The sequence below is a fragment of the Octopus sinensis genome, linkage group LG6 (genome assembly GCF_006345805.1).
Source record: "Octopus sinensis linkage group LG6, ASM634580v1, whole genome shotgun sequence".
Taxonomy (NCBI): domain Eukaryota; kingdom Metazoa; phylum Mollusca; class Cephalopoda; order Octopoda; family Octopodidae; genus Octopus; species Octopus sinensis.
In genome coordinates this window covers 49,925,822-49,952,496 of record NC_043002.1, presented here as the reverse complement: position 1 = coordinate 49,952,496, position 26,675 = coordinate 49,925,822, and the positions used below count along the sequence as shown (strand labels likewise).

At 38.8% G+C, this 26,675-nt stretch overlaps 1 protein-coding gene across 2 annotated transcripts in view; it reads left to right on the top strand.

Moving 5' to 3' along the window:
* The window catches only part of LOC115213034 (teashirt homolog 1-like), a 425,208-nt gene that overhangs the window by 10,653 nt on the left and 387,880 nt on the right, over positions 1-26,675 (top strand). The window contains exon 2 of one of the 2 annotated variants that reach the window (XM_036503883.1): positions 13,187-13,284. The exons of the other annotated variant lie outside the window; for it this stretch is intronic. The gene's annotated coding sequence lies outside the window, so the exon portion shown is untranslated. The remainder of the gene's footprint in view (positions 1-13,186; positions 13,285-26,675) is intronic. 2 annotated transcript variants of the gene reach the window in all.

Below are 26,675 nucleotides of genomic sequence, written 5' to 3'. Positions count from 1 at the left end.
TCTATCTAACCCATCTCTTGTATTTCTAACATATAACTGTCCATCTCTTGTCACCCCTCTATTCTTCCTATCTTCTTATCTAATCTCATGTCAAGTCTATTCTGTCTCGTATCAATCCCCATGTTTTTCTATGCTTTTTCTCACTTCCCTCTCCTTCTTTCCCTGTCCCACCACGCTCGTATCATTTTTACTCTATCTCCACATTCCTTTCCCTCTTGATCCCTCTCTTTTCTAATTCTTACTACTCTCAGCCAACCCTCTATGTACAGTTTGTCTATCTTAATCCGTTCGACATCAACGACTAATTCATCTCGTGTCATTCCTTTTCTCTTTTCCTTCCTTCCTTCTTTCTTACTGTATTCTTCCATTCCTCTCTTCCTCTTATTAGATGTGCGCGCGTGTGTATGTATGATCGCCATCCCTTGTAACAATCATTTTAATATATACAATCACTCCAATTCAACGGCTGTCCATCATCTTCCATGACAACCTTCACTCACACACTCACTCACTCACTCTCTATTCCTTTCTCTCAACTGCTTATCGTCTGCTGTCATTCTGTCACTAACTTTCTGCTTTTCCCCTTGACACACACATGTTTCTATCTAGTTCTCTCTCTCCTGTCCTCCTCTGTTCTTTCGCCCTCTCACATGTATATATCTTACTTCACCCATTCGCTCACTCACTCCTTCAGTGTCTTTCTTTTCCTCCATGTGCTGATCGTCTGCTGTCAGTCATTTCCTATCACTATTACGTTGCACCTCTCTCAATCTTACAGTCACTCACCCTCCTTTCTTTTCTCTTCACTAACTTATTCTGTCTTTCTTCTTTTCTCCCTCACTCATATTGCCTGGCTTCGCTCCTTCACTCACTCAAGCTGTCTTTCTCTTAGCTGCTGATCGTTTGCTGTCAGTCAACTCCTGTCACTGTTACTTTTTACTCTTCTCAATCTCACTCTCACTTCCTCCGTCTCTCTCTTTGATTGATTCTGTCTCTCTTTTTTCTCCCTCACTCACGTGTCTTCTTTGGCTCATTCATTCTCTCACTCACAATTTCTTTTCTCAATAGCTGATCGTTTGCTGTCAGTCACCTCCTGTCACTATCACAAACTCTCCTCGCTTTCCCTCTCTATCTCTCTTATTTTTCTCACATAAATCTTATTTCACTCACCCACTCTTCTTCATCCATATGATCGTCTTCTGTCACTGTTACTCTTTCCATACACCATTCTCTCATTTTCATCTCTCTGACCTTATTGTCTCTCTCACTATACTGTCTCACTCTCTTTTTCTGATCATATATATTTATTACAACTTGTCAAATTCCTTCACTTTCACGCGCATACACAATTCTTTCCTCGTCAACGTAAAAATGTCTTTTCATTTTCTGTCCTGCCCCTCTCTGCTCCCATTCTCTTCTATTCTGTTTGCTTAACTCATTCTCTCTTTTTCATAATCCGTTTTTATTGTATACCCACCTTTCTTTCATTTCATTTTTTTTTTTATGAATACTTCTCGAATTTCTTGTATGTATACATCCCTCCATACATGTGTGCGCGCACAATACGTCTACAACAGAAGATTGGGTGATGACAGCTGGAATGTCTTCTCAATCAGGGTTGACCTCAGACTAACAGCAACTATAATATATATATATATATATATATATATATATATATATATATATATATATATATATATATATATATATATATATATATATATACACACACACACACACACACACACACATAAATGCAAAATATAGACAATACGTATTTTTACTTCGTGCAAACATTATCAATACTATGAGGAGAATATACAGATATATTTATTATACCAAAAGTTAAGAGTCTGCTCTAAACTTCTCCCTTGGCCTTTTTTCGACTGAACAGCCAAGGGTGAAACTAAGGATACACACACACACACACACGTTGATATCGAACAGTGGGAATGACTGCTCAGCACTGCATTGGCGGGTAAATATTCTTTATTCGTGGGGTAGCCAGACTCCGATTGGTTTCATATATATATATATATATATATATATATATATCGGTGTTGTCTCAAAAAGGGTGTTACTCAGTGAATCGACTAACAGACATAAATAAAACCACCGGACTGAAATTCTTACTAATGTCGATGTGATCGGCTTCGAAACCATTTCCCTACCTAGCAATGGCCTCGTCTGTACAATAATTGAAACCAGTAAAAATAATAGTGCGGTGGGGGTGGGGGTGGATTTCTGTATATGTTAAGAGAGGACAAAATTAGAGAGCTCATTGTGTCTTTAAATCTGAAAACTGCATCTCTGTCAATAAAATCCGGTAATCTTGTCTGCTAGATCTTCACCGGGAACGAAAGATTTATACGCGTGCGGTTGGCTGTATGTGTGTATTAGAAAGCGAAATAGATAACTGATTTCTAGTGTCAACTGTTTCAAATCACTCAAAGTTGTGTTAGTGTTTTTATGTATTTATGTATATCATTTTCTGTCTCCCGCTCTCTCTCTCTCTCTCGCACACACAAAGATTCCAAGGTTCAATTCTCTCTCATGCCGTTTTCCAAAGCGCTTGTCTATTAATTGCCTGATTACCAAAATTCCTGTTCTCTAATTCTCCTCTATTGTCAGTTAGCGGATGGTCAGCTCTTGATTGGTATCTGTTGATCTCAAATTCAGCCAGTTGACTCTAATTACCGCATAAGTGTACGTTTATTACTGTAATGTTTTGATACACACACATGCGTACAGGTGTGTCGTGGATTTTGGCCGTTGTACGGTACCTTAAATTGTCAAATCCCCTTTTCCTTACAAGTGACACAGCTACGGCTACGGCAAACACACATACAAAGCGACTGCCTTGTGCAGTCTGCACACCCGTACATTAACCACTGCAGATATGCACGCACAAATACGCGCGCGAATGCACAACTTGTATATGCTTAAAAAGTCCGCTCTGCCGCCACGTGTTACTGAGTTAGATCTGATATCGCGACACCTTGCTTTTTAAGTGCTTTCTGTCTGTCTGTTGCAGCCTCCGGTTAACTAATGCCTTTGTGAATTGGTGGGGGGGGGGGTGAGTAGCTGGTACGCGTGCGGAAACCTTCGCGCGCGCGAATGTGCGTTAATTTTTACCGGTGTGACGTCGTGCTTAAAAGCGTAAGTCGGCGGGCGATTCGATATTTACAGACCGATAAAATAAAGGTACCAGGATGGATGAAATGGGTGCTGGGGGTCGATTAAAAAAAATTCTTGAAGGTAGTTGTCCAGTGACTGAAACTAGTGTAAGAAAACCTAAAAGTATATATGGAATAAATGTCTGTGTCAGTGATATATACTTTTACATCTTATATATATATATATATATATATATATATATTACATGTATTTATACAGACATATCTGCACACATACACACCAGTATAGTTCTTCGGTGCACCTCTGCTTGACAATTAGAACATGTGTTTCTATCTCTATATCGTTGACTAACCACAGCATCAACTACAAACACCTAGACTTTGCGCCTCTCTCTCACACATACAATTCTATCTTCATCTCTTTTCAGATCTATCAACTTTCTCTTCCTTTTCTTTCACGTCTTTCTCCATACCCTTACTATCTGTTCTCTCTTTCTTGTTCTCTCTCTCTGCTATCAATTCTCTCCCCACCCCTTCTCCCATTATAATCATTTCTATCTTCCCTTATTCTCCCCTCAGTGTCTCAATTCTGTTTTCCTTTGCTCTCCATTCTCTACGTCAAATCCCCCTTCTCTCTCTTTGTCTCTCTCCTCTCTTCACTACTGTAAACTTTAGTTTTTACTCTCCTCTACTGAGAATTCTCTCTCTCTCTAACACACACACACATATATATATATATATACAAGTACACATTTATAACTTTGGGTGCACTCAGGTCCGAGAGGCTGAGCTTGGGAACGTGGAAATACATATGTCACCCTTCTCCCTGAACTGAAAAACCGGGGAATGCCGTAACCCCGCATAAATATTACTTCCATCACTGCGACCCGTCCGTCTGTCTGTCTACCTATTTATTTTTCTCTCAATGTCTATCTAGGTATCTATTTCTTATCAATCTGTACTGGTGTTTATATGTCCGTGGTTCTATCGATTTATCATCAATTTGTTCATTGTTCCTTACAACCATCCGTTTATCTATCCGTTCATCAAGTATACCTATAATTATCAGTCAGTTTATCTATCTATCTGTCTGTCTGTCTATCTATCAAATCTGCTCCTAGTCAAAGCATCGTTGTATTAAAGATCTCCTTGTTGGCCGAGAGCTTCGATACCCGTCTACTAATGCCTGAAACCAGGTTTCTAATAACTGCAGGTGGGAGTATTTTGAGCTCTTGTGAATATATATACTGTTTTTTTCATTAGGCTTCCTATACGGGTAGTACTTGCCCGTGTTCAGGTCTAAGGTTACGTCAAAAAAAAAATCGATCGTAGTCAGGTTGGTAGCAACCGTTATGGACAAGCCTGCTTGCCTTTCTATCTACATATCTATCTATCTATCCATCCGTCCCAAATATTTTTGTTTAACATCTATCATTTTGCCAGTTTCTCATCACCTTCATTGAGGCCACCAACAACTGTAGGCCCTTCACCTTCACAGCTTTACGTCTTTCATAATAGTCTATCTATTTCTTTTTATGCTCGCCTACAAAGATATTTGTCTCTATTTCTATGTTCCTCTGTTCCACCTACACAGATATTCTCCACACATCAATCATTTTGTCCTACAATCTCTCCACTTCTGTCAGTCTTTCACTATCACTACCCCTTTCATTCTCACATATTCCTTCTGTCAGTTCCATAGTTGCTTATCTTTACCTCTCCTCTTCCTCTCTCATTATGTATCTATCTACTTTGAATGACCAATTCTCTTGATAGTCTCTACCCGTCTTCTGTCTATCTCGAATTTGTCATACTCACGCTCTTCACTTCAAATACTGCACTTACACTTCCTTTCACCCAAGCTTTCCTCTTTATACATAGACACACACACACATATATATATATCTTGTGTCGGACCGTAACAATGCAAGAAGATACAAAGTAAACTACGAAAGGAAAACAAAACAAAGTTGCAATTATACCTTGTATTTCTATATAATATAATATAATGAAATTATTGTATACAGTGCTCAGGTGCACCACAACTTGTGGGGTTATGACCTCTTATTCAGGACATTTTGGAAAAGTCGATATATATATATATATGTGTGTGTGTGTGTGTGTGTGTGACTTACTAAGTCTGATCCTCACATATCACCTTATTTTTATAAGTTATCTCTCACCGCTTTCTCTATCTTTCGGTAAGTACAACCAGCATTCTGTCAGTATTTATCTGCAGAGTATATATTCTATTATATATATATATATATATATATAATTGTGTGTGTATATATAATCTGTCAAGATTCTGGTTGTGAGATATACAGTATATGATATTGACAAAAGAACTCCAACAAGCAAGCACTTGACTGATTGATTGATTAACCAAACTCTTAATCAATCGTGTCGTTCATTTGTTAAATAGTTGACCAAAGATAATGAAAAGAAGTGAATAATTACTAGTGCTTGTGTTTCTTGTTGATAAAACAAACCTCCCGAGATATCAACTTCTTTAATACACTGATTTTATTTTAAGAATCTTAAAATAATTAAAACGATTTTCATTATATATATATATAATTTCCTTGCATGGCTGTCTGGTTTAGAAGCTCATTTTGCAACCATGTGGTTTCGGGTTCAGTCTCATTGCGTGGCACCATGAGCAAGAAGAGTCTTCTATCATGGCCCCAGACCGGCTAATACCTTGAAAATGAATTTGGTTGAGGGAAACTGTGTGGAAGACCGTCGTGTGTGTATATGTATATCTTTTTTCCGGGGTATCGCTTGACAACCGGTGTTGGATTGTTTACGTTCCCGTAACCTAGCTGTTCGGCAAGAGTGACCGATAGAATAAGTCCCTTCAAGGTGGTGCCCCAGCAGGACCGTATTACAATGACTGGAATTATAGTCCTTTATGTTTGTTTGTTTTGGAACTATGGCCTGAAGTGTGCAAACGCACACGCATTCAGACAACCGTGCATTATATTCAGATAGTACTTAAGGATAGGTGTCGATAAATATCTAGATGTTCGTCCTTCCGCTCTGAGATCCTGTGTATTTCTGCTACAGACCTCAGGTTGACCCAACCTGAATGGATTTACATAGACGTTAAACGTTAACTGGAAGGCATCGGACGAGCTGTATTTGTAATTCAAAGGGCCCAGTCCTGCTTCAAACTGATACATAAATTCTGCCTGAAGTGGAATACTCGACCACTTCTGTTGAGGAAACGAAAGGGAGTAGTTGGCGGGACCATCTATTTACATTTTTACTTGTATATTATAGGTTTCAGACGTGGACGTGTGCTTGAGGATCTCATAGGGCCAGTTACTCGGCTTCCATATAACTGAGATCACAACATTCCCCTGAACGAGACACCAGTCCGCCGCAAGAGTACTCATTTACAGCAACGTGAAATGAAGTGGTTTGCTCTTGAATACAATGCACCGCTCGGTCTGAGAATCGAAACCACAATCTTGCGATGGTGTGTCCAAACGCCAGGCCACACGCCCTCAGTATCTCTCTCTCTCTCATACACTCGCGCGCGTGCGCCCTTTCATATGTGTATCTGTCTTGACATCAAGTGATGATTGTAAACGAGCATCACTGCTATACAAGCGATGTTGTTAGTTTCCAGTTTTCCATGACAAAACATGTCTAGACGAGGGGAAATATTACCTTGCTTGGGAATAGATATGGGTCGGCGACATGAAGAGCATCCTACCATAGAAATCTGCCTCAGCCAAATTTCGTTTACAAACATGGAAAAGTGGATGTAAAACGATAATGATTGATATTATTTTAATTGCACGAACAGCATATGCCATTACTTGTTTTGAGATTCTTGAAGCTGTTGGCCTATGTTTCGCTGTTGAGGCTTAATTGGACAGGAACGTGTGGAGTTGATGTCACAGCTACTGAAGATCAGATTCATTCCCTTCTTCTACGTTTAATTTTTGGTAAATCTAAATTTCTTAGGAGAGTGAAGAAGGGTTTCTCCCTTGCACCCCTTTGAAATGAAGTTTCTTTTGCGCTGTTAAATTTTCTTCTCATAACAGAAATTCCCTTGGTTAAAATATTTTTAGCTCAACACTCTGTACTCTAGCCTGCTGTCTCTATCCCTCTCTTTATATGTTCGTGTGTGCATACACATACGTCCGCACACGCATTCATTCACGTAAGCAAGGAGCTGAAGTGGCATATCAATACACGCATTCTATATACTCATTCACAAACGTTCATGTTTGTGTATGTGTGTATACTTATATGCATAATATAGGAATTATTAATTTGTTAGTGTCTTTCCATATATATGTAAATGATACATGTACAAACAGAGACGAACAACGTCTGCATAGCAAACTTATCCCCCCAAAAAAAAAACATTTAAAAGACAATGCCAATTTCAAAGACTATATTTATCACATAGCAAATGGCAACCCTGATAGCAGAACGCTAACACAAACAGAAATTATATATAACTATAGTAATTGTTTTAAATATTTTTAGCTTCTTGGTGCATTAGTTAAAAAAAAAAAAAACAGGAGAAACGCACTTCGACATGCAAAATTTAAACCAAAAAAGCCAACGGTTTTAAAGTTTAGAATTTAGGGGGAATGTCGAAAGCTCTTTTTTTTTTTTTTTTTACCTCTAGTTTCAGCTCAGAGCTGCGGCCATGCTGATGCACCGCCGTTTAATTTTGCTATTGTTTACCTCGTTTAATTAACCATGCCTGGGTGTAAAGAAATTACGAGCAACACGTATTTTCTTTAAGCGCTCGAGCATTATTGCAGATTTACGTAAGCTTTAACCCTTTAGCATTCAGATTATTCTGTCAATTGTAATACTTACGTATTCATTTTAAATTAATCATGCATTATTTCATCGCTTTGAGATTTCGATGATGGCAGTGGATGTTCCTCATGACTACAGGAGGTACAGAAAATGTATTGCAGAAGAGGAAAATATCAGTTCTACTTTTTGATGGGTAATTAACACCATTAAACGACACTGTAGGGTAGGTGTGAAAGACCACATCTGACCAGTTTGAATATAAAAACAGGCAGAATGTTTTGGCTACATATGGCTTGTTTAAATGCGAGATGGTTAAACTAGATTTTTAAAATCCACGCTGCATCTAACTACTCTTTGAGTACATCGTTTAAAAGCCACTTTCCCTCACTACCACAAGCATTCACGAGGGTCCCTTCTTTCTAAACAGTGGAGAATCATTGTTGTTAGTATCATCATCGTCATCCGGTCATACTGCGTGTAAGGATTCCCAAGGCTCTTTATTGCCATCCATGTTCATTTGAATTGGGAGCTGGATTCCTCCGCTTAGCATCAACATAAGAGGCAGAGATGGTTCAGTTGAGATCTTCCACTGCCTCTTCACAATCCGCCTTGCAGCAGTCCCACGCCTTCGCCGTATCCCTGGTAGGGCGGTTGAATGGGTGCTATACTTTATTCTGATTACCCCCAAAGAGTAGTTAATATATAGGGACGAATTGTAAATGCCTAGGGAATCTATAAATATGCATGTAATGCTGGAATTATTAGATGTTTAGTTTCAGAAATTCCTAGAGATACAGTGGTACAATTCATATTGAATTACTGTTTGGATCTTGAGAATTGAACTATTTACATAGATAGACAGGCACACGGATTTCAAGAGGTAGTTTCAAATTTGAATGGTGACGAAATTTCACCCTTGCGACAGGGACTCCTTATTCTTGTTCTACACGGTTTCCACCTGCTAGGAATAGCAACCAAATTCCTCTCAAATGTCGCCATCTACTCACACACTCAATACGTTAAAAATAGCTGTTGAATCTCTTAAATCATATCCTATCAAGCTTAAAGAAGTGCACATTGCATATGCACTTTTTTGTGCCCGAGGTACCCTGTATACTTCGAACACAAAGTACCCGAAAAATTGACGGGATGGTCATAGCATTGTAAGACTGACGAACAACGATTGTCACCATGACAATAACGTCCAATAAAGTATTTGGGACTAGGCTACTCTTCGCTTACTACTGGCTCATTTCATAACTATGACTAGGTATACAAGATAAATTAATACTGAATATGACTAAAAGTAAGACGGTATGATCATAGCTGGAAGGCCCGTTGAACGATGTGTTCCAGACACCCATGATACGTGCTAATGCCATCAAAGAACGACAATGATTATGAATTGGTACAAAGTGGGCTCTAAAACACCTACAAAGGTAAGTGACATCCGAAGTCTTCAAAATACACAAACAAATCAAAGAACATTATTTACAAATAATCCAGAAAATATATGACTTCCCAGGAAAAATAACAAAGACACGGACGTGTTGTTGTTACTTCCCTTGCCAACGTGACAAGCCCGCGTGGAATATACTTAAAAACAAACATTTCACACACGATAGCAAACAAACGAAAAGAAAAAAAATTCTACCATACATCATGAATGCTGTTAAAGTAATTTTTATCGAAGTAAAAGATGTTTTCATTTGTCTCGACTTTCATAGCAATAATTCAGGAAGTGAAAAAGTCTCCCAGAACACAAAACAGCAACTATTCCGAATCATTCTCAAATCAGACTAGACCAAACCTTTAATAAGGAACTGATCTTGTAACGTACATGAAAAAAAAAAAACTTGTATTCACTACATAGACATTATAAGGCAGGCACATCGTCGCATAACAGAAAATGGCTCTGCACAAGAAATGCAAGCTTTTAAGTTATAACCACCGACAAGAAGCACACCATATATCTGTAATAGATTTGTGACTATTCGGTGGTACAGAAGTATTTTTTGACTTCTATCATTGGCGATATAGGTACTCATGTAGTACCGTTGTGTATATATGTACATATTTAATATTGTATGTATATATTTTATTAATTTGCTTACCACTTGTGATGATATTTTAATAATACCATCCCTATATTTATATATATATATATATATAGTCTTCGTCAATTGTTCTATCGGGTTACCACACACACCTTTCGTAGACAGTGGAAGAGAATTCAATGCACTCTACATCTTTCAGTCTGTAAATAACGTAGATCACATGTTACAGCTAACCCAACTTTACACCCTGAACAATCCACGCTGGCACGTACACACGCTTAGCTCACCGAGCAACAGTTATTCCCTAAATTTGACTTGCTTCTAGTTACTACGGCCACTGGGCAAACAATTCTTCAATTTAGGCCTGCTATCAATTATCATCACAGCATATTCGGACATTTTAGAAAGGTCAAAATAATAATAATCTTTTTACTATAGGCACAAGGCATGAAATTTTGTGGGTGAGATGCAAGTCGAAAGGATAAACAGCAAAGTCATCTTCGATGGAATTCGAACTAAAGATGGACGAAATACCGCCTTGATAGTAAATATCATCAACGGCAACAATTAAATTCGTTGGAACATGTTCCATTAAAAATCAGATTCGATATTTTCAGAATTCAATTACTCAGTCACTTCACTACATAATAAAGAGATAAAAAAAAGTATCAAAGAAGTAAATAAGGGACTACATATTTAGATCTAGGGGTCGGGGAAGCAGATGCAGACATGGGTGTCTCGTTAAGGAGCTTGCTTTGCAACTACGTGGTTTTGGGTTCAGTCCCACTGCCTGGTACCTTGGGTAAGTGTCTTTTACTATAGCTCCAGGCCGACCAGTGCCTTGTGAGTGATTTTGGTGGACGGAAACTTTGGAAGCCCATCATATGCATGTGTATGTCTTTGTATTTGTTCCTCCACCTCATGGCAACTGGTGTTAGTTTGTTTACATCGTCATGAAACAGCAGTTCTACAAAAACAACCAATAGAACAAGTACCATACTTTAAAAATATGGTCGATTAGTTCGACTAAACCAAGCGGTGTCCCAGTTTGGCTGCAGCAGACTAATGATTGATACAAGTAAGAGATGAACATTTATTCATAATTTAAACTGCGAAACCAACATTAAAACACTATATAGAGTTATTACCATCAGCAATAGTCGCACCACAACCCATGTCTCAATAATTATCCTTAATATATGCTCTGTGTAACACCAAGCAAACGCTCTTTTCACGCATTTCACAAAACGAAAATACTTCTCTTCTACATACAACACAATTTTAAGCCCTCCTTTTTATCAGACACACAAAAAGCAGTAAGGAAATCTGAAAGCTCAGAATCTTCAGGGCCAGACAAAAACCGCAAATATATCCTTAGAAAACATTTATGGCCCGAAAGAATCACCGCATTGACCAATATCTACAACTGTTATCACATTTTCAGAATCTGGCGGATTTCCCTGTCTCAAAGGGTAGAAGAGTGTTCCACAGATTGTTGCTGAACAACCTAACCTGCACAGCAGATTTGTTTATAGTGATTAAATGTAGGTGTTGTACTTTAACTCTCTTCCTCCGTTAAACTGATGATTGATTGTGCAGATACGCAGTGTGCCACACGCCAGGTGCCGAAGCTATCGTATAGTGATATGAAATGAAGTGTTTTGCTCAAAAGCGCAGCGCCCGGCCCGGAGGTCGTGAGTGTAACAACCTAACCACTAGGCCACACGCCTTCACTCCTAGAATCTTGATGTTAGTTAAAAATATAACTTCTCCAAAACTCCACAAATTCCACCACAACCAAGTGACATACAAACGTATCACTTTCTTACTTCAAAATTTTAGAAAGGTTTATCCTTGACATCAGTAATCGATACAATCCAGTCTCCCAGTCACAAAATACATTCAGACCACTACATTCAACCAACGAACTACCGTAAAAAATAAAGAATGGCTTCAGCAAAGAAAATAAGTTGCTGTCGACATAGCTAACCTTTCAACTCCATTTTCCGCTATGAAATGATCAATAGTACCTTTAGAAGAAAAAAAAAACTATAGGCTTAGCTGTGTGGTTAAGAATCTTGTTTTGCAACTACGTGCTTTCAAATTCAGTCTCATTGCGCTGAACCCTGTCTTCGAATTCTACAACCCCGCACTAACCAATGCCACGTGAGTAAATTTGGTAGGCTGAAACTATGAAAGCCCATCGTATGTGTATGTGTTCCCATTTCGCCGCTAGACAACAGGTGCTAGTTTGTTTTATATTCTCGTAACTTACCGTTTGGGCAAAAGATATCGATAGAATAAGTGCCAGACCTTAAAAATATTAAGCTCGGTATGTTCGATTAAACCTTTCAAGGTGGTGCCCCAGCATGACCGCAGTCCAGTAAGTGAAAGATAAAATTTTGGTTAGCGAACTGTCAAGAGCACGAAGTCGATAAACTAACTGGAGAACAACCACACTTTCAAAACCTGAAATTTTCCTGAATGAAACACCAAAACATTGATGGACATGAGAAGGGAGGTGTGCAGAGGTACTCCTACTTTTCAGTTTACGAGGAGGGGTTGTTTATAGTGCCCAGTCCCGTCTTACCAACTTCAGCCTCTCTGGCCCTTAGCTTACTCAGTTCCTGATATCCATTTTCCTCACTTGTACCAAAACGAATCCGTTCTTTCACCCTAGTTTCGCGACTTTCCACACTCCCCATCAAAACCTATGCAGATGGACATTACGTTATGTCCAGAAACTCACAAATCTAAATCGCCTGAAAACCTGGCTGCACAATAATTTTAACCCTTCGACTGCATATTTAAATTTCATGGTCATTCTTGTAATGATGTTAAATTATCCACTATAAAAATAGAATTGATAGTTTCCTTTTCTGCAGTACGGTTTCAGTATCTCCTGCTGGTATGGTTTTCATATCCATCACTAAAAATATTTCATTGTAATGAGAATTGTGAAAAAGTTAAACGAATCTGAAAAAGTGTCACTTGGTGGTGTGTCTGCTCCTCGCAGTTAGTATAAGGAGAGATTTTTTTTTTTCAATGTCGTAAGGTAAAACCGCTTTCCGCAGTTAACGGTTATAAAATTTCGAGCCGATATATCTGTTTCCCGCGTTCAAAGGATTAAAGTAGCACTTTGTGAAATCTGACCTCATCTTACCAGCAGCCTAAAAAAAGTTTATTTCTTTTTTAAAGCAGGTAGAGCCAATCCTAGAAGTTGACAACGTAAACACGCCATACACACAGAAGACAGAGATTCTTGAAGCTAGAACACATATACAATACAAAATAAAGTAAGTAAAACAGCGCACAAAACGTAGTATTGAATGCAAGTATTTTGGCCAACAGAAAGAAACCACTGCGTTGTACAAATATAATAACTGCAGCGTACACAATACCAGTCTTACCTCTACCACCTGACTATCTCTCCACTACCGGCTTAATAAAATCGCCAAATTACGCTACACATCAGACTATACTCGTACATTACTTATGTCTAGGATCGAACTTGTGACCTTATCATCATAATCGTGAATCCAACAATCCTAATTATTAGGTTACATGCCTTCATATACATGTGTGTGTGTGTGTGTGTGTTAGAGTATTTCTTTCGCTATATATCGGTTTCAAATTATGCCACAAGGCCAGCAATTTCAGGAGATGAGGTAAATCGATGACATCGACCCCAGTGTGCCATTGGTACTTATTTTATTTTATCGATCCTGAAAGAATGTAAGGCAAAGTCGACCCCGGCGGAATTGCATCTTTCGTCGTATTTGAACAAAATCCTTAAGTTTATTGTGAAGGCTATCCGTTGTCGCTCATGCTGTTAGAAAATGCTGCGTGCGAGCCAGTCAGTAGTAGCAACCCTTCTTATTGGAATTCTGTAACGGCGCTATAGTTCACAATCTGCGATATATATGGAAAAAAAAAAATAATAATAAATGCAAACTATAACAAATAAACAAACAAGGAATTATAAGTAACATCATGAACTTTGCACATCGCTACATTTGTATATAGGAAAGGAAGGACGCATAAAGGAAATTACAAATGTATCTACCTCTACCCCCCCCACTCTCTCTCTCTCTCTCTCAGCCATTCGTTCGCGCATGTGTGTGTTTGTAATAATATTCATAATCTTTCCAGCGCTTCATACACACTTCTGACTGACTGACTGACTGTGCGTGCACAGCCATCTTATGTATAGCACATACTCACACGTTGCCTGTTTACTGGCAGTCAGCCGCACCCTGTCTATATGAATGCGTTTACATTATTACATACACACACACATACGTGAAGCTCTGTATACGCGCACACACACACACACACACACGTGCGAGCGCGCGCATACACACAAATCCACGTGTATCTGTTTACACGGAATCCAACTTACCACTTTGCCGCCATTCATACGTCTTATAGAACAATCTTCGGTGGGGAATTTTCTTTACTTCATCACTGTTACGTAAAGCAAGGCTGTGGCTGCGATGCTTGCGTTTATGGTAGCGATGGCGGTGATGAAAGATACTTGTTATAATGGTGGTGGTGGTGGTGGTGGTTGTGATGGCAAGTCTAGTAGTGGTGGTTATGTAATCTTTTAGCTTGAATTATTTTAGTGACTGGACTGCGGCCGTGCTGGGGCACCCATTTCGAAAAGTTTAGTCGAAGAAATCAATCCCACTAATTTTTTTTTTTTTCCTCTTTTAAAGTTTGCTACTTATTGTATCGATGTCTTTTGCTGAGCCGCTAAGTTACGGGGACGTAAACAAACTGGTTGTTAAGCGGTGGGGTGGGGGACAATATATACACAGACACACACACACACGTGACCGGTTTCTTTCAGTTTCCGTTTTCCAAATCCTCGCAGTAAGGGCTTTGGTCGGCCTGGGGCTATATAAGGCAGCTGGCAGAAACGTTAGCACGCCGGGCGAAATGCGTAGCCGTATTTCGTCTGGCGTTACGTTCTGAGTTCAAATTCCGCCGAGGTCGACTTTGCCTTTCATCCTTTCGGGGTCGATAAATTAAGTACTAGTTACGCACTGGGGTCGATATAATCGACTTAATCTGTTTGTCCCCTCTGTGTTTAGCCCCTTGTGGGCAGTAAAGAAATATATAGAAGGAAGCACTTGCCCGTGGTTCCAAGCCGTGGGACTGAACCCGGAACCATGTAGTTGGGAAGCAAACTTCTTACCTTCCTCACACATACACACGTGCATATATTCGTAGATGTTGTATTCTTATGTAAGCGGTCAGTCATATCCTTACGTATTGTGTTTATGCTCACATTTCCATGTTAAAAAAGAATGTAATCGCACATGTCGGAATATATTTACTCACATGTAGGAATATTTATACTTATATAAATGCAGATATACACCAGTGGAAGCTAAGGTGGTATGTCAACATAACTACTACTACTATACACACACACACACACACGTACATTCATATGCATACACAAATATATTATTATATAAACGCAATCATTTATTTATACGTACATACATGCAGATAGCTTCAGACACATCATTACTTACGTTCACACGCACGAACACACACACACACACACACACACACACACACCCTAATTCGTTTAAGCACACGCACAGTCTGGAGTTCGGATATTGTTCGAAGTTGTCATAGCGTTCTAAACAAACTCTTATATATATATATATATACCTCTCTCTTTCTCTCTCTCTATCTATCTATCTATCTATCTATCCTCCCTCCATCTCTCTTCTCTCACACACGCATGCACGCACACAGAGGTACACACACACGCATCCTCACGCACGCATTTCAACCTGTTTAGACTCGCAGAAATCAACGGGTAGTTTTGCAGTTTGAGAGTAAGTTTACACACGAATAACATAGTCGATTACATCGACCCCCTACTCATTACACCACCGGACCCCCTTTTTTTTTTTTTTGTTTATCAAAAACACAAACGCAAGCGTGTTATATATATATAGCAATTTAATATTTGCGCGCACATAACACCATATAACATATGCACAGATGCGCGCACGCCAAATTTTCCACGCTCAGTTTTGCACCGCCAGAACAGGCAAAGCATACGTACATAACATATTAGATGCTTATACATAACATAATAGCTACATAACCGTGGTTCTGTATATTAAGTCCTATCTAGGTGACCTGAAACTCGCTGCTCTGCTGGTATGTAGAAGGGTGGAGCTCTGATATAACGTGGCACTTAACTATCCATCCAGACCACACACCCATGCATCCAGCCTTCATTCTTCAGATTTTCGGCTTTGTTTACAAACACGCACACACACACAAACACACACACACACACATACACTCACACGCATACACATCTCTATGGAATTCCTTTAGCTGTTGGAAAGTAATAGTAAATAAAATTCATCTCTTAATCTTTTTGATTTGTTTCAGTCATTAGACTGCGGCCATGCTGGGGCATCGCCTTGAAGAATTTTTTTTACTGTCGAATGAATCGACTCCAGTACTTTTTTTTTTTACTTTTAAGCCTGGTATATATTCTATCGAATTTTTTTTGCTGAACTGCTTGCTAAGTCACGGGGATGTAAACACACCAACAACGGTTGTCAAGCGGTGGTGGGGGACAAGCACCGACACGAAGACACACAAATATAAATAAATAAATATATATATATATATATAATATATATACACACATACATACATACACACACACACACGACGGGCTTCTTTTCAGTTTCTGGCTACCAAATCCACTCACAAGGCTTTGGTCGACTTGAAGCTATAGTAGAGCATACTTGTTCAAGGTTCCACGCAGTGTGATAGAATCTAAAAAAAAAAAAACATCTTTGCTGTGGTCAATGTGATACGTTAATATAAATGCACAGAGTTCTATAGTATTTATTTACTGATAGCGAACCACAGCATAAATTGATCAGAATTGTGTTCCTGGACCCGAGAGGCTCCTGGGCAACTTCCCAGTGTACCCATGCCTTACAACAGCAGTGATGGATGTCATAATATATATATATATATATATATATATGTCCATATGCTCTCTAATGGCTACTGGAGTATCGATACGACTGTTGTTGCCGTGGTATCAACACAAGAGTGATGAACCATGATGGGGCTGTGGTTACTCAGCCTAGTAATTGGACTGCAGTCAATAATGCATACATGTACATGTAGCTTAGTCTTTTTTCTTCTTTTTGGAGCAGGTGAGGTGGGGTAGTTTCCACTGCACGGATTGTCTCTTTGTCTCTGGTTCCAAGCGATGAATCCATCACTCGTCATGGCTTAGGAAACCAGCTGGATTTGCCACAAACAATGTACAAAGCTAAACCCAGATTCCACGATATGCGAACTTGGAAAAACTAATAAATAGGTTCAAAAGTTGCTGAAGGTTTGAAGGTATTTTGATAGATTTTTTTCCCTTTTATTTTGAAAACATCTGGATCTTTTCAGTTGGATCCAAATTGTTCGTTCATTTTAATAACCTGTACGTTTTAAACGGACTGTACGTGGACGAAACAGCACCAATGGACATGACGATATCTGGCAACTATCATATATTATTCAGTGATTTTTGTTCTGTTATAAAGGGATTTTTAAATGCAAACTAGTAAATCTTATCCCTGTGAACCATCGAGCTTTATTTCTTCCTACAAAGAGATGCGATCACTTTTGATCAAGCGTCAGACTACATGACAACGACCGAGCGGAAGCTTTCGTCATTTCATGTTCATTGTGCAGAATATTTTCAACCCTCTCACGGGATATGCTAATAGCATTCATTGGCTATTTGATTTATAGTCAATCGCCTTCATCCATCAGCATACGGTGAAGACGGTCAACGTTATTCTCGGTGGTGGCAGTTGCACGACGTCCAGACTTTTGGTCATCTTCAAGACTCTTTATTCCCCTCCTAAATTCAGCTAAATCCTATGTAGCAACCATGATAGCATGAATGTCCTTGGGGGTTAAACTAAATCCTAATGTAGCAACCATTATAGCATGAATGTCCTTGGGGGCTAAACCATTTCTCTGCAGGTACTTGATAATACCATAATGCTAAATTTTGTCCATTTTCAAGAGATGTCGCTACTAGATACTTTTGAAGTCTTCTCTGAACAGTCAGATGTCAGTTTACCTGGAAAGAAAACAATGCAAGTATTGATAAGAGTTGCAATTAATGCTTGCAAAATTTCGCAGCTCTAACATTACTCCTTCATAATCAACCTATGAACTTTTCAGCTCACCCTCGTAACTCATAGCGATCTTCAGTCATAAGAAGAGAAACATTCACGTGCAAGCATAATTGCCAACACACATGAACACATGTAGAGATGTGGGTAGTAATATGCAGGTTCTCATACACTTGTAGTTACCAATACAAACATATTATCGCTGGTGTCATGAAACACACATGTAGTTGTCAGTAACAATACACGCACATATTCTTTTATTCGTTTCAGTCATTTCACTGCGGCCATGCTGGAGCACTGCCTTTTAGTCGAAAAAATCGACCCCCTAGGACTTATTTTTTGTAAACCTGGTACTTATTCTATCGCTCTCTTTTGCCGAACCGCTATGACACAGGGACGTAAACACACCGACATCGGTTGTCAAGCGGTGATGGCGGGGGACAAACGCAGACACAAAGACACACACACACACACACACACACCACACACACACACACACACACACACACACACACACACACACACACACACACACACATATATATATATATATACCCTGGGCTTCTTTTCAGTTTTCGTCTACTAAACCCACTCACAAGCCTTTGAACGGCCCGATGCTATAGTAGAAGGTACTTGCCCAAGGTACCGCGCAGTGGTACTGAACCCAGAGCCATGTGGTTGAGAAGCAAGTTTCTTACCACATAGCCGCACCTGCACCTATGTATATTGGAGTAACAATACATGCATACAATTGCGGGTAACAATATACACACACATGCAGCTGTTGGTAACAACATACTTGTACAACTGTCAGTACCAATACACACACACACACACACGCTGGAAGTCACTTGACCCTGTTACCTCCCCTACTGTCCCTCTAGCGTCTGACCGCTGCCCGAAGTCAGGACGCCATGATAGATCGTTAGCTCCTACACGCATTTTTTTCTCTCCTTGTTTCTCTCTGTGTATCTTTCTGTCGAAGAGCGTAGGCTCGAAACGTAAAAGACTTGTTCTATTTCTATTCCTGAGCGCCATACTAATACATTTGTTTGTTTGTACTCCACCTGCCTTCGTCTTTTGTTTATTTTCGTAAACCTTCCCGTTATATATATATATATATATATATATATATATATATATATATATATATATATATTGCTGTGGGTAACAACATACACATACATGTGTGAATATTGATATGAACATAGATCTGTAGGGGTAACAAAACACACAATTATGAGTACACAGTTCTATCATATGCAAAGAGAGGTGCAGTTAGCAGTGCACACATAGCAGTGCACACATAGCAGTGGGGGTTAATACACACGGACCCTTTTGTGCCAACTCAGATAAGCTGTGAACACTCACACACGCCCGCTCGTTCATCGCTGGCGGATACCAACCCACATGATACACCGAGTAGAAATACAGATACAACTATAAACACCAATGATATTGCTTCTGTATGCATGGATGTGTTAAACATGTCTGAAGTGGTCTTTCCAACCACCTCTGTATGTTCTGCTTTATCTTTGCTCTCAATTTCCTTTTTTTGTTTTCTGTTGTTGCTGGGTTTTTTTCACGAACGAACTTTGAAAAGTTTGTAATAATGATTACCAGTCAGTTTTTGCCCTATAGGTTTTTGTTCTTTTTGTATTTTTAATTGCTTGTCCAGTTCTTAGTATCATTTGGCTTTGACAATATCGTCTGCGATTTTCAGCATTTCTTTTCTAGTTTTTCTTTTTTCTTTTTTTTTCTACTTTCCGACTCACCCATTTTCTATTTTTATTCACTAACTGTTTCTATTTCTGTCGGTTAGTCCTTTTACTTGTTTTTGTGCTTTTAACCCGGCTGTTTCTTCTGGTATTTTGTTTGAAGTTTCTTTGAAATAGGCTTATATACTCTGACTATGCTGGGACTTCTCAAAGTAATCTATATAGACCTTTAGCCTTTTCTCTTTGTAGGAATAACTAAAGCTCTGGGGTTCACAGGGATTAGATTTACTAGTTTGCATTTAAAAATCCCTTTATAACAGAACAAAAATCACTGAATAATATATAATGGTTGCCAGATATCGTCACACCTTCGAGAATATCTGATCAAGTGTGATGTCCATTGGTGCTGTTTCGTTCACGTGCAGCCCGTTTAAAATGTACAGGTTATTTAAATGAACGAACAATTTGGCTCCAACCGAAAAGATCCAGATTTTTTCAAAATAAAAGAAAATAATGTGTCAAAAAACCCTCAAATCTTGAGCAACTTTTGAACCTATTTTACTAGTTTTTTCCAAGTTCGCATATTGTGGAATCTGAGTTTACTAAGCTGACAGAAAGTACTCCAAACGTAGAATGTGGTGATGTCCGACTCAAACTCACTAACCTGCAACTTAATCTTCTTAATCTTCTCAATGTTTACCAAACCCATCTATCCTGTTCAAAACTAATTCAAGCATTAAAAAAGCGTGTGTATTTTGAATTTACTGATCCTTTTTTCGTGTTAATTAAGCACTAGTACATCTGTTATGTTTTCTCATTGAATATTCGATGATTTTTTTTCTTCAAGGTGAATGGAAATTAAATTTTGTTACAAGTTAAGCATTTGAGAAATACTGGTCTGCGGCCAGTCGTCTCAAACTAACACTAAGATACGAAAGTGAGCCTTATATGTATTTCAAACTTTGAACTACGATTTTATCTGCAATTTTGTTCACATTATATCGTTGTATGTATGTATGTATTAGTACAGTTAAAGAGTGATGGGCTCCGCTGGGTTTTTAAAGGGCGCCCAGGGCATGTTGTATGCCACGTCGACGCGTCTGGTTCTCCATCAAGAGTTGAAAGACCCATAATTCATGCTGAACGATCATAATACGCCCTGAAAATATTTAGGACATCTAAGAACGTGAAACTTCCAGTCACGATGTATTATCATTACTAAGCTATATCATGTAATATGTATTTCACTATTTCCCCTCTTATGTATGCATTGAATATTTCAATTTTGTTCGTGTAAACACCTATAATTCATTATACATACGCACACATATATATATATATCTATATATATATATATATATATATATATATACATATATATATATATAATATATAGATATATAATATATATAGATATATATATTATATATATATATATACATATATATTATAGTATAAAATATTATATATATATATATATCTATAATATATATATATATAATATGAACTCCCTACATTTTACTGCTGGTGTCCGCCCACCTCCCGTGCAGGCTGTCAATCATCTGTCAAGCCCGACTTTATGGCGCCACTCCACCCTATCTACGTCACCATCAATCACCGAACGCTTTTATTGCTAATGTATTTGTTCAACACTGCAAACAGTCAGTTGAAACTGGCTGCTCTGCAATCTCTCTCCAACTATCTCTCTTTCTCATTCTCTCTGACTCTCTTTCTCTCGCTACTCTTTCTCACTTTTTCTCTTTCTCTACATCCTTTGCCTTACACACACACACACACACTATGCCTCTCTCTATTCCAGTAATTTTAAATTCCCTTCTTCTCCCTTCATCCCTCTCTCTCTCTCTTTCTTTCTTGCACATATACTCTCTCTCTTTCTCTATTTCTCTCTTGCTCACATACTCTCACTCGCTCATGCTTCACTCTCTCTCTACTCTCTCTCTCTCCTCCGCCTACTCTCTCTGCCCCGAGTTGCTTCTCTTACTATCTTCTTTTATCTTCCCGATCTGTTTTATCCCCCACCTCCTTTGGTCTCTCATTCGTTCTTCTGTGTTCTCTTTCCGTTTACTCACCTTTTCTCTATATATATATCACTTTTAATTGTTTTTGTCTTTCTGTGTGTATCTCTCTCATAATTGTTCTTCCTTTCTCCCTGTCTCTCCCTCCTCTGCTTCATTATCACTGTTGCTGTCTTTCTTTAGCTCTTTCACTCTCATTTACTCAGCTCCGTCTTCTAATTGCTCTCTCTCTCTCTCTCTTTCATTTGTTTGTGCTTCTTTTCTTTCTCTGAATCTCCTTTGCCCCTCAGCTTCTCTTCCATTTTTTCTCTCTCTTTCTCTCTCTTCCTCCACTTGCTTCTGCTTCTTCTCTTTCCCTGTATCTTGTTTACCTCCTTTACCTTTCTATCCTCTTCTATTTTCCCCCTCTCTCTCTACCCCCTTTCTCCATTTACTTGTGTTTCTCTTCTTTCTCCATATTTCGTTTGCCCCTCTACCCTCTTCTATTTCTCTAACTCCCTCTCTCAATACTAACCTCTTTTTCTCTTCACCTTTTTTTCTTTTGACTCACACCCGGCCTCTTTCCCAGTCCACTTCTCATCGTACTTCTGTTACATTCACCTACTTCTGACAGCTTGAGGCTACTCTCTGTGTCAACACTCAACGCATTTTACGCTGTCCCTCTCGTTGCCTTGCATTTCTGAGTGTAACTCTCGTCAGCGATGACATCATTGCTTTTCGGTACTGATTAAGTAAGTACCTAAGACCATTGGATTTGCAAAGTCAGAGTAGAGAGTCAGACAAAATAATTTGCTAGAACGTACCTGCAAAGGTAACTTCGTGGACACACGACTTGCTAGAAGTAGTAATCTAATCTCATGTAAATCAATCTTAACCGATTTAGCAAAAGAAACAACGGTTCTGTGTCCATTATATCTTTCATATTTTGTTATTGGACTGAGGTCATGCTGGGGCTCTATGTTGAAGGGTTTAGTCAAACAGATTGATCCAAGAATTTACGCTTTATTGGAAGTTTGGTACTTATTTTATTGATCTCTTTTGGCGAACCGCCGAGTTGATATAATTGCCAGACGTGGTATGCAGACCATCATATAATTTGTTTTATTCCTCTCTTCCGTTTCATTTTGACATGTGCATTGCGTTATTATCATTCTCTTTCATTTTACGAATTCAGTGTGCACATGCGCATTGCATGTTCATACTTTTCTTTCCGGTTCCTACTCAAAACTTTTTATAAATCACAGCCATCTCATGAACATGCGTTCGTGTGGAGCGTTTCGCGCTCCGATGGCTGTGAAAAACTATGAACGTCACAACATGACTATTTTCAAAAATATGAACGTCACGGCGTTAATTAAAATCTGTTCACACTGGCCATTATGGAAAAGAAGGTTAGTAGTCCGGGTTTGCTTACAGAACCACGTGGATGCATTGGTCCTCTCTAAATGCCCACTTCGGTTTAAGGTGATACTATACACCCATACACAATTCCTACTGTTGTATGTCATTTTTCATTATCACTTTCTTAGTATGTATTGATTTCAAATTTTGGCACTAGGCCAGCAATTTCGGGGGAATGTTATATCGATTACGTTGACTCCAGTACTCAACTGGTACTTATTTTATCGAACCCCGGGCAAAATGCTTAGCGGCATTTCGTCCACCTGCACGTCCTGAGTTCAAATTCCGCCGAAGTCGACTTCGCCTTTCATCCTTTCAGGATCGATGAAATAGTACCAGTTCGACTAACCGCCACCCCGGAAATTACTGGCCTTCTATCAAAATTTGAAAGCAATATATATTACGCAACTATAAAATCTATACTAACGGCACCCGTATAAGTTCCATTGTTGTTTTTAAAACTGTAAACTGTTGGAATTTTATGGAGAGACATGAAATACATAATTTCCTTTCAGTTAAAACAAAAAGGTTTTTGTGACACATTTGATTCTTGAAATAAAATAAAATTTGCCTAGGCATTCCTTGGAAAAAACATCTTTGAATACTCTATACTTTGTTATACACGTATCACCTCTTTTACCTAAAGGGTTTGTATCATTTTTCTCTGTACGCCAAGAAGTCAACAATTTTAACTGTGGAATGAAAACGATGATATAATCTTACTATAATATTGTTCAGCTACGGTATGGTGTTGGTAAAGCTTTCACAAATCTCAATACCCTGAGCTGCATCATTTATTTCCGTACGAAAGAAATGTACTCATGGTTAGATTTAAATCCACATTCCCAGTAAACGAATCACAGTCGTTACTCCACTGCACTATGGATTCTATCTATCATATATCTATCACTACCAATGACACACACACACACATTCTTGGATCAATCTGTTTGACTAAACCCTTCAACATAGAGCCCCAGCATAACCGCAGTCCAATAACAAAATATGAAAGATATAGTGGACACACAACCGTTGTTTCTTTTGCTAAATCGGTTAAGATTGATTTACATGAGATTAGATTACTACTTCTAGCAAGTCGAGTGTCCACGAAGTTACCTACAGAGTATCTGTAGAATAATTCTTGTAGCGTATTGGTGAGTGGATCTCGATGGTCTTTAATTCTATTTCTCGTATTTTTACTTATTTTTTATTGCGATTTTGCATGTCTATGTATTGCAACAGCATCAACCCAATTTCTGCGAACAATGCTCCAATATAGGTCCTTAGTTGCTTTTTGTAGAGAAGGAAAATTAATCAGACTTGAAGTATTTTTTTTTTTCCTTTCAAGAGAAAGGTCCTTGAGATATGACAATAAAATCAACATAGTCTGTTTCAGTTGTCAAACAATATCATGATAAAAATTAAATATTGATGTATTTGTGTGGATTTTCTGATGAGATTACGTAGTATAAATCCGATCTGCACGCGAACGTTTCATCAACTTCAGTGGAAAATGTGTATGTGTGTGATTTTATTTTACATACATATATACTCCAGCATGGCCGCAGTCAAATGACTGGAACAAATTAAAGAATAAGAGAATATATATATATAGGAACTAGCAGTATCGCCCGGCGTTGCTCGGGTTTGTAAGGGAAATAACTATAAAGCATTTTTAGAGAGTTATAGCCAAAAAAATGGGAAAAAAATGATGGTAAATTTTTTTTTAGTTAAAAAGGTCGAGTTGCGTCCCCTAGACAGTCTGTGGTTTGTGTTTCTGATTCTCGACTCCATGTCGAATTTAACGATTTTTTTCAGAACTGGGGGAACTTTTCAAAATTTTCGCTGCGTTAGTTTTGAATTATGACATTGGGCTATGTGTGTGTCAAGTTTCATCAGAATCGGTTGAAAGCCGTGGTCAGGGTGAGGGTACAACCTGACAGACACACAGAAACACACACAAACAAACTGCCGTTTATATATAGAGAGATAAGTAACCTTCTTGCATATACATAAGCGCAGGCTTGGCTGTGTGTTTATGATGCTTGCTTCGCAACCACGTGTTTTAGGGTTCTATCCCACCTTGGGCAAGTGTCTTTATACTATAACCTCGGCCCGAACAATGCCTTATGAGTGGATTTGGTTGACAATATTGTTTGGAAATTCGTGTGTGTGACTGTGTCTGTGTGCGCGCGTGCGCCTTTGTTTCTATCTTTGTCCCCACAATCACTTGATAAACTGATGCTTGTTTGTTTCGGGCTTCGTGACATAGCGGTTCGGCAAAAGAGTCCGAGAAAATGAAATAAGTGCTGGGGGTTGATCTGTTCAACAAAAACCCTTCAAGGCGATGCCCCAGCATGGCCATAGTCCAATGACTGAATCCTGTAAAAAATAAAAGATACTGAAGTTTATCCGATATCGAAACTTTACTCGTCGATATCCTTTCTAAAGTTGTTGATTGAGATTTCGGTATCAGACGCTGGAGTGGCTGTGTAGTGAGAAGTTTGCTTCCCAACCACATGGTCTCGGGTTCAGTCTTACTGCGTGGTACCTTGGGCAAGAGTCTTCTACGATAGTCTCGAGCCGACCAAAGCCTTTTGAAAGAAGCCTGTCGTATATATATATATATATATATGTGTGTTGTGTGTGTGTGTGTTTATGTGCGCATATCTTTTTGTCTGTGTTTGTCCCTTCACCACCGCTTGACAACTGGTGTTGTTGTTTTTACATCTCTGTAACTTAGCGGTTCAGCAAAAGAGTGATAGAATCAGTAGCAGGCTTTTAAAAAAATAAGTACTGGGGTCGATTCGTTTGAGTAAAGTTCTTCAAGGGGATGCTCCAGCATGGTCGCAGTCTAATGACTAAAACAAGTAAAAATAGCAGATATATCGATTTGTAGATGAAGGATACATTAGTGCGACGTAAGCCTTGTTGAAACCACACAGGTCAAGTTGAAGGTTTTATTGCGGTGAGTGCGCCTTTTAGGGCAGGAAATATTGTTAGTGGTTGGGCCCTGCACAACAAGGAGCGTTGGTCGACTGGCATGTGAGTCAGAAGTAAGAATGCAGGTGAGAAAGTGACTGACTAGTGCTTAGACCACGTGTTGGCAAGATGCTGTGAGTGGAATGATGGACAAGCTGTGTAGGACAAGAATCACTGTTACAATGGTCTGTTCGGTGTTGCAAAGCAAGAAACAGTATTAGAGTAATGGATATATGTCCTGTGAAGCAAGCAGCAGTGCCCTATATTCTGCCATGCAAGACGTTGTAGCATATATAGTATAAACATATAGAGCAAACATTCAAACCTTTCCAAATCCTGCTGCTTT